The sequence below is a fragment of the Eleginops maclovinus genome, chromosome 6 (genome assembly GCF_036324505.1).
Source record: "Eleginops maclovinus isolate JMC-PN-2008 ecotype Puerto Natales chromosome 6, JC_Emac_rtc_rv5, whole genome shotgun sequence".
Lineage (NCBI taxonomy): Eukaryota > Metazoa > Chordata > Actinopteri > Perciformes > Eleginopidae > Eleginops > Eleginops maclovinus.
The window spans coordinates 1204415-1217637 of record NC_086354.1 but is presented as its reverse complement, the minus strand read 5'-3'; the positions used below and the strand labels follow the sequence as shown (position 1 = coordinate 1217637).

The window sequence follows — 13223 nt, the reverse complement described above, 5'->3', positions numbered from 1 at the left end:
CTAGGCAGGGAAAGGTCCATTGGAAGGTGCGATGGGTCGACCAGCCAGAATTTGGACATCGTTTCGATTTTGATTTCTGAGGTTTCCATATGTATTTGCTTAGGTTACATTATACACATATTGTTATAATTAATTAGAGTTCCTCCTTTTGATAGGTCTGGAGTACTGTGTGTGGTCGCCTAGGGCAGAGGGGCCGTGAGAGAATTTTCCTGTCTAGCTTGTTCGAGGGTAACTTGGGAAGATGGCTGCCGGACAGGTTTTTTGCTCTCACACTCCATAAAGTTATATTAGTGTTAAAGTTATGCTGTAGAAAGCATGTAGTGGAGGAATTGTTACCTATATCAAAATTGTAGTCATGTATGGTTTATTATTTTATATAATGTGGTGTATTAAATCTGGAGATATATCAGGGCAGATACTCCCTGAGGTCAGAGGAAGGTTGGGTGGAAGAAGAGTGAAAAACAACATCTGGAATACGTTAAAAATGTCCTAGGTCACCGAGTGGGGCATACAAAGTTAGGGCCTAGGTGGTATAGTAAATCAGTTCAGATACAGTTGTTTACTCCCTGAGGTCATAGAGAGTGCAGAGAGTGATGTGGTACAACAGGAGGTTGTAGAACAAACCTCTGGACTACGTCAGAAGACCTCCAGGGATGAGCAAGGCAAAGACTAACGTATATCTCACCTTATATGGGTACGCGCAAGACATGGTACGAACGTATAGCTCACCTTATTTGGGTACACATCCTCATGGAACATCCAATTTGACACACACCCACACCCACATTTCTCCTATAAAGTGTATGCACAAAGACTGTTCGGGGGACTTCCACAATTGGCTCTGGGAACCCCGCATCGCCCGTGTTGGTGTCTGATACTATGCTGTTGTAATAAACCTTATTATATACAAGCTGGTGTCTCCGGAGACTTCTTCATCATCTTCACAAACATCGCTACAAGATATACTTCACACACTTCAGGGTTCCCAACACGGGTGCCATAATTTCCATTAGCTGCCAGTAGTCGTCTCTTAACTCCAGCGTCCTCGCATCTGCCAGTTTGGTCACGGAACGGTCTGATAACACGGCTGACACGGCCCACCGCTGTTCGACTAGGCGCTCAAACATGTCGAAGACTGAATTCCACCTGGTTTTACAGGATCGAATGAGGCGATGCGGTGGAAGCGACATTTGCTGTTGCTTTTCTTTCAGGGCTTTGGTTGCGATTGTGCTGTGGTGGAAATGTTTCACCAACCTTCCCGCTGCCACTATTGCTCTGCTTACCCCAGCAGCAGCAAAGCCGTCATTGACTGCGAGATTTAGCGTGTGTGCAAAACATGCAACTGATTTCCAGCTGACTCGTGTGGGGTTGTTTGCTTGGACAATGTTTCTAGCGTTGTCGTGAACACACGCTGTAACGCGACCGGAGAGTCCCCAAGTCTCCACAACATCATTGAGCTTGTCAGCTAAATTGTCAGCGGTGTGTCTATCCGACATGTTCGTCGTAGTCAGGACTGCCAATTTTAGCTGCCAGTTCTCGTCAGTGTAGAGCAGTGTTTCTCAAACTTTTTCAGACCAAGGACCACTTAACCAATTAAAAGATACTCACGGACCACCTAACTCCCCCAATATCCCAAAACAAGATTCAAGATTCAAGAAGCTTTATTAATCCTGAGGGAAATTGAGGTGCAACAGTTCAATACAAAGAAGGAAGGAGAAATATAAACTAAATATAACTAAATATACACCAAATATAACTAAATATAAACTAGAATAAATACAATAGGCCTGCTTACTACTCCAACAGTATTTTACAAATTACAGCCTAATAATGACAACTTTATGTGACCTTCTCTATATCGCTCGTTCACACATTAAATCAACAATACAAATACAAATACGGATTCTACAAACATTTCGTTCACATGCGATTTAAACGGTAAATGCTGATAGATTTTACACATCATATGAAACATAGACTACATTTATTACTGAGTTTATGTCCGAGCGAACAGAGAGATACGCAAAATGCACCGCATTTAGTACGACACAAACTTCTGCTGTGTATTTTCAAAAGTAAAATACAGTAAAACTATGGTTGCAGGCCCAAGTTTAACAAGAATTTAACAATAAACACAAGGTAATTATTTACACTGTTACATTTACAAATAGCAATGTTTACTCACTCATACACTGCGTGTCTCTGTTGCTACCTAATGGGAGGAATGGTGCTGCTTGTGTTGAGACATCAGTGAAACAATGTCTGGATCCAAACTGGAGAGTTTTAGTCTCATATCACAGTCCACATTGATCCTGTTACGCTGCTTTGTTTTCAGACCAACAAGTGTAGAAAAACCAACTTCACAGTTGTAGGTGGTTGGAAACGGCACCAACAGTTTCAGAGCAGCGTCAGCCAGCTCTGGGTGCTCAGGCTGGATGTGGACCCAAAAGTCCGTCAAGCTTTTCTCTCTGAAAGTCGTCCTCAGTGTCCCATCAGATGCGATGTCCACAAGGCTGTCAACCTGTCTTGATGGGAGCTTGGAACTGACGTGTTCGATGTGCGTTTTGTCCCCAAATGGATTCCTGATCACTCATAGCCTGCATCTAGTTCTGGGAAATATCTTCCCAGCTGAAAGTGAAGGCCTTGCAGATGTTCCTTGAAGGCTGCAACTGTGCCGCCGTCCAGCTCTTCATCTGCAGCGAGGAGAAAATCCACAAGCGTCGGAAAACAGTCAAACTCCTGGCGATCCAGACGGACACACCACAATTCCATCTTGAGGCGTGCGGCTTTAATTTTGTCCTGCACATTGAAGGCGGTGATGGCTTTTCCCTGCAGCGCTAAGTTCAAAGCATTGAGTGCACTAAAGACATCGGCCAGGTATGCCAATTTTGAGAGCCACTGGAAATCATGCAGTCTGTCATACAGTTCATCAGTATGATGCAAGAACAACATCACCTCATCGCGCAGTTCAAATAGACGGGTGAGAACTTTCCCACGCGACAGCCAGCGAACTTCAGTATGGAAAAGCAGTTTTGTGTGTTCACTTCCCATTTCATCACACAGAGCTTTAAAAAGACGTGTGTTCAGTGCTTTGGTTTTTATTGTATTAACAATTTTCACAGACTCGTCCAGTACTGATTTGAGGCATGGTGGCATTTTTTTCACAGCCAGCTGTTCTCTGTGAATGCAACAGTGTGTTGCTGTGGCGCAAGGTGCAACTGCGCGTACGCGCGCTGCCAGTCCCTTGTGTTTCGTCATTGCAGTTGCACCATCTGTGCAACTACCAACACATCGTGTCCAGTCGATATTCTGCAGGAAGAAATCGTTGACTGAGTCAAAAATGGCTTCCCCTGTGGTGTTGGTCGGCAGGGAACGACAAAACAGAAATTCATCCTGCACACCGCCATCATAAATGTACCTTACAAAACACAGCAGATTTGCCTCATTCACGATATCAGTTGCATACCTGCAAACTCAGAAGGGCTGAAAAAGGTGACAAACTAAACCGTTGTAGGGGGGTGTGGGGGCACCACCCCCCAGGCAAATTTTGCTATTTTAACATGTAAATTAAGCATTCTGGTGTACTCCCATAAGAAAATAAAGGGAAAAGACAACATTTTCTTATGGTAACAATGGCACATCTATTGACCCATAAACTGGTCAGTTAAAAACATTTTGAATGGGAAAAGCATTCAGGACAGGTAAACAGTAAATCCCATTGGCCAAATTTGGCAACATATCAACATAATATTATTTTCATTTTTTCATCCTTTTGGCCTGGACCAGCCTTTCAAGGGCCCGTTTTCGCTGCTTGGCAATGTGCCTCTTTCGGGCCACACTATCGTTCTCCACCACCTCTGCCCTATTACTAGCAGCACTGGTAGATGGCTGGCAGCCAAACTCAACCCTCCTTTCTCTGATTACAAGCTGATTTTCCTGTCGTTGGGCTTTGTCCCTAGTTCCAGCTGCACTAATGTTAGAACACAACCTCCTATCTACCTCCCCAAACTTCAAATCATCCCTTCTGAACATTTCCACCCCAGTCTGGTTCCTGGTCTGCAAAGTGTATTTAACAGTCTGCACAGCACTGAGGGTGGAGATCTTCATTGACGTTGATCACTGATCAATGATGGTCCCCATGACACTGAAGGAAGACTCAACCAGGGCACCATGGAAAATTGAGAGGGCAGCCTTGACTGCCTGACACAGTGCAGGGTACTTCCCTGTATTGAAGACGACGGCCCACCACTTGACAACATCCTCTCCATGCTGAAAACTGGGAAGCGCCTGGTCAACATTGAAACGCAGAATTTCTTGGTCTGTGTCAGCATCTGGTGGCAGCAGGTGACCCATCATATGTATGAGCTTCCTCAAATATATTCTCTTCATAGCTCTGACCAAAACGACCTGTACTCTCGCTTTGTACACGTTGCCTAGCAACGCCGCGCATGCGCATTATATCCTGCTCCGCTCCGAGTTATAGTAGTAGGCTATTCATGGGAAACGCACGAACAGCACGTTAAGATCTCGGCCAAGTCGTAATTAAAAGCAGTTCTTCATTATTTAAGTTAAGCGGCGGTAACGCCAGTGTTAAACACGGTGTTAAACAAGGTGTTAAACACGCAAATGCCGGTTGATGTGCGTACGTTACTGAGTGTTTATCGATTCAACATGTAGAATGAACGTGTAATCTATAGAGTCGATTTACATAGATAATCCACAACCATGAACCTAATCTGGATCTTAAACCTGCCAATTGCCAACAATTGTTACTACATATAAAATATGTTTTCGTTTTTAGATCGCGTGTTTCAAAGGCATCTGCGTCTTGTGTACATAACACAGCGCAATGTGAATACTGTCATTTCCAACAGTGAAGCGTTATATGTGCTTACGAAAACTGTAAACAAACTCTACACACGGTCGCCAGCGTTTGTAGATTTTGTTCGTAACTCCAAACTTTTCGTAGCTACTAAGAAGTTGATGAATGCGAAACCGAAATAATTGATCCGAACGGATCACGGATCATCCGTTGCACCACTACTAGCTACTCACTAAACCACACATGGATGTGTATTGTTCATTACGTGTTCGTTTTCATCCCTCTCAGATCTGACCACAATGACAGCCGCCAGTAATAACAGTAACAGGACGGATGCTGTGGAGATTAGCCTTCACAAACGCATTCTGTTCGCATTGAACGAGGTGACGTAGAACTGGTCTAGCTAGGCTAACTTTAACACAATTCACTGAGGTTAGCTAGCAACCAAACAAGCTGATCAGCTTAAGCATGTTAATACACTTTATTTGGCTAAAATAATTTGACTTCAGCAACGTTAAAATTATACAGCAAAAAAAACTCTTCGGATCTACACGATTCACGCCAATGACATATTTTGAGTTGAAAACAGCGAATTTCGCCGAAAGGTGACTAGTTTGCGGGTATGCAGTTGACTCGTCCAGTTGCAGTGTGAAAAACTGGCTTTGGCGTAAACGTGTGATCAGCTGATCTTTCACATTTTCGGCCATGGCTGTTATTCGCCGCTGGACAGTATCATTGGAGAGGGAGACCCTGTTAATTTCGTCGCTTGCTTTCTCCCCAAACAATACATTAGCCATAACCTTGGCAGCTGGTTTGACTAAATTCTCACCTATCGAATGAGGTTTCCCTGTTTTTGCAATGAGAAGGGATACCCTGTATGATGCCTGAGTGAGGGCGCCTTCGTCATGTGTTTTTTCATCAAGTTTTCTCTCAAACAATGCTAAAGGTTTCCCGATGTAATCCTTTTGTTTGCTCTCAAAATGACGCTTGAGCTTGGCGGGTTTCATAGCCTCTTTAGCCAAGGACTGGTAGCACAAAACACAGTGTGGATTGGGATCCTCTTCATCTCCAGTCCAGAAAAATCCGAATTTTATGTAGTCGCTGTGATATTTTCTCTTCACTTTAGCGCTGGATTTTCCGCGATCAAGCCGAGTTTCACAGCTTTCAGCCGGGTGGTGGTTAGACGGCGAACCGCTCTCCTGGGACTCAGTAACGCACACAAAATCACTTGTCGCTGCGGCTGAACCACTTGTAGTTGCTGGATCTCCTGCATCAGGACGATGCACCTTGACTGTCACGTCAGATTTGTCATTTAATTTTCTTTTAACTGACCCTGTCTTTAGCCATCGATCCATCTTGTCAGTTGACAGCTCAAATTGACCGCGCAAATCATTTATGACGTAAGATCGTAACGTAGCTACGCTACATCTATGCTACACTCTATACTAGTCATTTTAAGACAGTTTGAGGAACACTTTAAACTTATAATATATTAATTTCAAATGTGACATTTTACCAAAATACTCACGGACCACTAGGGGTCGCTCACGGACCACCAGTGGTCCGCGGACCACTCTTTGAGAAAGAGTGGGTATACGGCGTATACCAGCGTATCACGTAGACCAGAGGTCTTCAACAGGGGGGTCGCGACCCCCAGGGGGTCCGCGGAGGTACTGCAGGGGGGTCGCGAAATCTTTGGTTGATTAGACAATTTTTTATATATATATTTTTTTTTATACAAACCGTTTTTTCCCACAAATTGCAATGTCTTTAAATGCACAACACAAATCCAAAATATTATAGCGAACGGAAAAATGGAGGCAGATGTGCCAATCACGAGGCCGTGTGACACACGCTGGCTCATAGACATAATATTATGTCTATGCGCTGGCTCTGTCAGGTTCCCCGTGATTGGACGAGAGCCTATTCAGGCCCCAGTTTATTGAAGACCCAGACACAGGGATGCACGCAGCAATTATTGAGAAGACCATACATATAAAATGGATCGTTTTGTAACTCGAGCCAAAAAATCAACAAGCACAAGCGAGATACCATCCACCAGTGAACATGCAAGTGACGAGGCAGAACCTGCTGCGCCTGCAGATGTTGCAGCTAATAAGGGTAAGCGCAAAAGGGAGAAGACACGAAAATATTCAGATCATTATCTGAAGTTCGGGTTTACCTTTAAGGAGACAAATCCGTGTATCATTCGTTCATTTGTTTTTCCGATTTCAAAACCAAAACCAGAAATCGGATTACGGTTCGTTTTCTCGTTTTTCCGATTTCAAAACCAAAACCAGAAATCGGAACCAGAAATCGGATTACGGTTCGTTTTCTCGTTTTCGTTTTCTCGTTTTTTCGATTATGCACCCCCAAACGGAAAATGGAAAATGAAACATTCGGATAACAAATCCTGGGAGTGTTAGTTGTCAGGGAAACCGATCGCGAGCCAACAACTGACTCATGCCACAACTGATCTGTAAGGAAACATGGCTAATTTGGAGTCTCACTACGAGATGATAAATCAACTCTTTCTGTCGGGGAAAACTCACGCCGAAATGTCTGAGACATTGAAGAGTATGGGAATTAAGGGGTCCTCGGAGATGTCGGTGAGGAGATTCTGTGGCGACGTTGGGCTGAGACGGAAGGGGCACATCACAGACCAAGAGCTGGAAGAAGCTGTCCTGACATCTATTCAAAAGGTGAGTAAGCCTAGATCTAGAACTAGGCATTTGTTTGAATATTATTGCCATAGCCTTATGAATACCGAAAACGATTCAGGGCCAGATGAGCCCCAGATAGGAAATAGATCGGGCCAAACATATTTTGCCGTCTGGGCTAAACCGTAGCCGAAATAGCCTAGCCTCGGCCTAATAATTGAATGTAGGCTAGGCTACACACTTGTAATCCTTTATGACTTTATTATTAGGGTATTTGTTTGTTTGTTTAGTTGTGTGTTTATTTACTGTCCATAGACCGGTCCAACGTACGGACGGAAATTTATGACAGGGTACCTGTCATCTGTGGGGGTGAAAGTGGGTGAAATAATAAATTTGACTGTACACAACATAGGCATACTAGTATTCTGTTGTCCAACGGTGCAACAAAATGTCCTGTGGTGCGACAAATTGAATTGTGAGGGGAAAAGGTATTTTAATGAAAAATGTATGTAAAAAGTGTTGGATAGTATAACAATGATATCATCACTATGCAGCTTTAAGGATGAAATGAAGATTCCTTGAGTTTTATACAAATTATAATGAATGTAACCCAGACATTTGGGTTAAGTCTCTATGTGTACATCTTATAGTATATAAATAACATAATTCTGAATTTGTTGGGGGTATGTTTGATGTGGAAATATAATTGAGACAAACTAATATGCCTTGTGCTTATCTATCTTACCTGTCCAACATTCTCTGAATTAAACAATGGCATTCTTTATGTCGTTGCACCGGTGGACACATTTTAGGACTACCACACCAAAAAGTGAATAATATGCAAAATATATGAAGAATTAGAAATGGACACATTCAGTTTTGAATTATTCACATATAAGGGAATATAATTATATGTCATTGGACATATATTTTTGAATTATTATTTTTTTCACTTTGGATTTGAGTTCACGTCAACCACCCATATACTCATACCTGGTTTTTTTCTGTCTTCTTCCACAGCAATGTGATGTTCCTGATTTGGGATCTGCTTCTCTTGCGTCTGTTTCCGAAGAGTCTTACTTTGTTATCCCACCGGACAGTGTCCTTCAAGTTCCATTGGATAGGCCACAGTTCTCCAAGACTTCATCTTTATTCCTCAACATTTTTCTCTGCAGTCTATGACATCACTCCTGCTTAAGCTTCTCTACGCTGACTACCATAAGAATTAAGATTTATGATAGAGGACCCTCTCATCCCCTTCATCAACTCCCACCAGACAGGAGATTCAATCTACTACCACCAACTACAAGAACTCCTCAGCAGAAAGCTTTCTTAACGGACAATAAAGTTTATTTATCTATCTTATCGTATTGTTGTATTTTGTTGATATCACCCACGTGATAAGCAGTGTTGGGAATAAAGCATTACAAAAGTATTTAATTACTGTAATGCATTATTTATTTATTTCCTGTAACTAATGTAAGGCATTGCAGAGGGGGGAACTGTAATATATACTAGTTACAATGCTAGTAACTTAAGTTACAATACGTTTTACTGTAACCTGGATTTTAATGGTGTTCAGTGTGGTGGGTCAGAAAGCTATTCCTGAACCTGCAATTTTTTTAGTCTGTTAAAGTTACTTAAGTAATGCAAAAGTAATGCCTTAGGCCTACATTTTAAATAGTAATAGGCCTATGGTAGTGTAAGGGTTGAAAAGACAGTAGGCCTATGCCTATTGGGTAGGCCTGATCAGTAGGCTGCTTTACAGTTTTTGAGTAACTTGCCCAACAGTGGTGATAAGGTGATTTCCTAGGTCTACTCTTGTATGCCTATATGGACTTTCATGGGTTTTTCATAGTAAGCTAGCCTGATATCAGCCAACAACAACAATGCACATAACAATGACAGACCTACGTGAATAGGCTACGATGGAGATTGCTAAGGTAAGGATTAAACATATGACGTATTTATTTAGATCAAATGCTCAAAACCCCCATGTTACAAGCTGCTTCATACAGTAGGCACCGATGATCTTTTACCCTGTGGCTCGCGATTGTTTGGTTTCCCTGACAACCAAACGAGCCCTGCCAGCCCTGCGCAAGAATCCGTGTATCATTCGTTCATTTGTTTTTCCGATTTAGTTGAGGATTGAAAAAATGAAAATAGCATTTGATTTCTCGTTTTTATTTGTTATCCGAATGTTTCATTTTCCATTTTCCGTTTGGGGGTGCATAATCGAAAAAACGAGAAAACGAACCGTAATCCGATTTCTGGTTTTGGTTTTGAAATCGGAAAAACGAGAAAACGAACCGTAATCCGATTTCTGGTTTTGGTTTTGAAATCGGAAAAACAAATGAACGAATGATACACGGATTGAGACAGATGGCATTGAGTTTCCAATGTGTGTCATTTGCTCTACTGTTCTTTCAAATGAATCTATGAAGCCATCAAAGCTGCAGCGTCACTTGGAGACAACACACAGCCACTTAAAAGACAAACCTGTTGAATACTTCCAAGCTAGCCTCAAATCCCTCCAAGGTCAACAGACATTGATCAGAAAATCAGCCAAAGTTGGGGAGCTAGCTTTGAAATGCTCTTATCAAATTGCTCTTCGGATTGCCCAGAAGAAACAGCCATACACACTTGCAGAGGATTTAATATTGCCTTCAGCAACCGATATGTGTAAAACCATGTATGGAAATGATATTGACATTAATAAACTGAAAACCATTCCAGTGTCGGACACAACCATAGCTCGCCGTATAGACGAGATGGCATCTGATGTGAGGATGCAACTGATAGAGAAGCTGAGGTTGGCAGATGCATTTGCGTTACAATTAGACGAGTCAACAGATGTGTCGAAGGACGCCCAGCTTCTGGCGTTTGTGCGCTTTGTCGATGATAAGGAAATGCAGGAGGAATTTTTGTTTTGTAAGTGCCTCCCTCAACGCACAACTAGTTCTGAAATCTTCAAAGTGATCGATGTTTTTTTCAGAGAGAATGACATTCCGTGGACAAAATGTATTGCGCTGTGCACTGACGGTGCAAGAGCCATGGCTGGTTTAAAAAGTGGGCTAATCGCGCTTGTAAGGGATGTGTCTCCGCAAGTGATTTGGACGCACTGCATGCTACACAGGGAGTCACTTGTTGCCAAAGATATGAGCGCTGAATTGGCAGATGTCATGGACTCGGTAGTGAAAGTAGTCAACCTAGTCAAGAAGAGCGCATTGCAAACACGTCTCTTCTCGAATCTCTGTGCTGCTGAGGGAGAAGAACACACTGCGCTACTCTACCATTCCGAGGTTCGGTGGCTTTCACGTGGAACAGTGTTGTCACGTGTGCTGGAATTGCGCAAGTCTATTCGGGAGTTTTTACTTCTCCAAAAGCGCACAGAGCTGGCTGCACTTTTCAGTGACAATGTTTGGGTCACCAAACTTGCCTATCTTGCTGATGTTTTCGCTGAGCTGAACAAACTGAACAGTTCAATGCAAGGCCGCAATACCCATGCCATTCAACTGTATGACAAAATGGAAGGCTTTCTAAAAAAAATCAAAAGGTGGAGGGAGCGCATCGGGGAGGAAATATTTTCCATGTTTCCATCAGTGGATGAGCTGGGAGATTCTGCTGTGCTCTCGCCCCCCATTACACGCGCAATTCTTGCGCATTTGGAGGCGCTCGAGGGACAATTTGGGCACTACTTTTCTGAGGCTGACTCCTGGCGCAGGGACAAGACATGGATACTGTTTCCATTCACAGACAACGCAGCAGACGGCACACACCTGACAGTGACGGAGGAGGATCAGCTAATCGAACTATCCACTGACAGTACGTTCAGACACATATATGACACAAAACCACTCACCCAGTTCTGGATCTCTTGCCAGAAAGACTTTCCGCAATTGGCAGGAAAAGCCATGATGAGCCTTTTGCCCTTTGCCACAACCTATCTTTGCGAAAGTGGATTTTCCTCACTGACTTACTTGAAAAACAAATACAGGTCAAGGCTGCAGCCTGAGGCTGATATGACCCTCTGCCTGACAACCTCCATCCGTCCAAGGCTGGATCAGCTGTGTGCTGCTCATCAGGGTCAGACATCTCACTGATGTGAGAGTACGTGTGCCATCCACAGATGGTTTGAGGATTCATTGTCCCATCTACATGCATGTTTAGTGTTAAAATCTCATAGCTCAGTGTTTGTTTATAAATGACAGTGGCACAGCCACTCTGCACCTTGCACTTGTTTAAAGTTCAAACTTTTATTGTGATTTATTTTAATAGCCCTGTGTTGTGTGCAAGATATATGTTCATAAATGGCAGTGGTACGGCCACACTGTACCTTGCACTTGTTTAAAATAAAAACATGAATATATTAACCTGTGTATTATTTGAATAGCTTAGTATTGAATGTACAATAACAGTATCTATGTTTACACACTGCACTAGGCCCCGTTTAATATAAAACACAATTGTATGCCATATTAATAGTAGGGGGTCCCTGCTCCAACTCTCCATCAGTTTGGGGGTCCCTGGCCTGAAAAACGTTGAAGACCCCTGGCCTAAGGACAAGGGACCGCAGAGATGCAGCCCTGATACTCGGACATAATATGCCTGCAAGAGACACATTGGGATGAAAGTTGTATGGAGAATGTAAGGAAAGAATGGGTGGGAGAAATGTTTGTTAATAATGGGAGTATGAAAGCTAGAGGGGTGGCAATATTAATTAAAACTGGGGCGGTGGGGGGCGCTGTAGAGCCGCGGACCAAGATGGCAGCTTAGAGTGGGTGCTCCTTGCAATTCCGCTAAAAGTCCTAGTTTATTAACTATTAACACTTCTAACTGGTTCTACAAGATGTCTAAACAAATGACGCTTAAAGACTGTGAAAGCAGGTCCAGATCCCGTGGCTCTCAGAGACCCAAAACCACAACTAATGCGGTAGCCGATGATGCTAACGATGCAGCCAGCCCACGGAGTGACTTAGCTGCGGTGCTAGAAGTACTGCAGTCACTCCGTACGACCGTCACCGCGATGAATACTCTCGATGGCTTTGGGACAAAACTCAACAACGTGGAGAGACGCATAGCTGAGATGAATAGCTCTGTCGATGCTGTGCAGAAGTGTTTTGCGGACCTTCAACAAGGTATCATTGCTAATGCTAAGTGGCTCACGTAGGCCGAAGGGCGCATCAAAGACGGAAGACCTAGAAAATCGTGCCCGGAGAAAGAACCTAAGACTGGTAGGGCTCCCCGAAAATGCTGAAAAGACCCAGCCCATGACTGATTACATCCAGCGTATGTTGCCGGTCTGGCTGGGGGTCGATGCCGCCAAGTCGTTCACCTTGGAAAGAGCGCACCGCACTTGGGCAAGACCAATACCAGATCAGAGCAGAGCCGTAATCATCCGCTTCCTGCGATTTCAAGACCGCGAGTTTGTCTTCAACACATCCAAACAACGCTCGCTCACTCATGATGGTCACAAAATCTTCTTTGCTCAAGATAAATCAGCGGAAACCATGAAGGCACGGAGCCCTTTCATTGCAGTGAGGAAAAAATTCATTGAAGCTGGAACTTTTCGGGGATTCACCCTACGCCCTTGCAAGATGAGGGCTCTGCACAACGGGAAGATAGTTCTTTTCTCTACACCAGAAGAAGCTGAGAACTTCATCCCAAACTCCTAAACTTCTGAATGCCGAGGAGTATAGGTACTTACAGAATGACTGATAGATGATCAGTAGTTTAATATA

At 43.4% G+C, this 13223-nt stretch overlaps 1 long non-coding RNA gene across 1 annotated transcript; it reads left to right on the top strand.

Annotated features, from left to right (window-relative positions):
* The first annotated feature begins 7038 nt into the window (after window positions 1-7038).
* LOC134865584 (uncharacterized) lies at window positions 7039-8842 on the top strand. Its single transcript, XR_010165973.1, has 2 exons — window positions 7039-7524; window positions 7798-8842. It is a non-coding gene; the product is annotated as an uncharacterized LOC134865584 (long non-coding RNA).
* Window positions 8843-13223: the final 4381 nt, after the last annotated feature.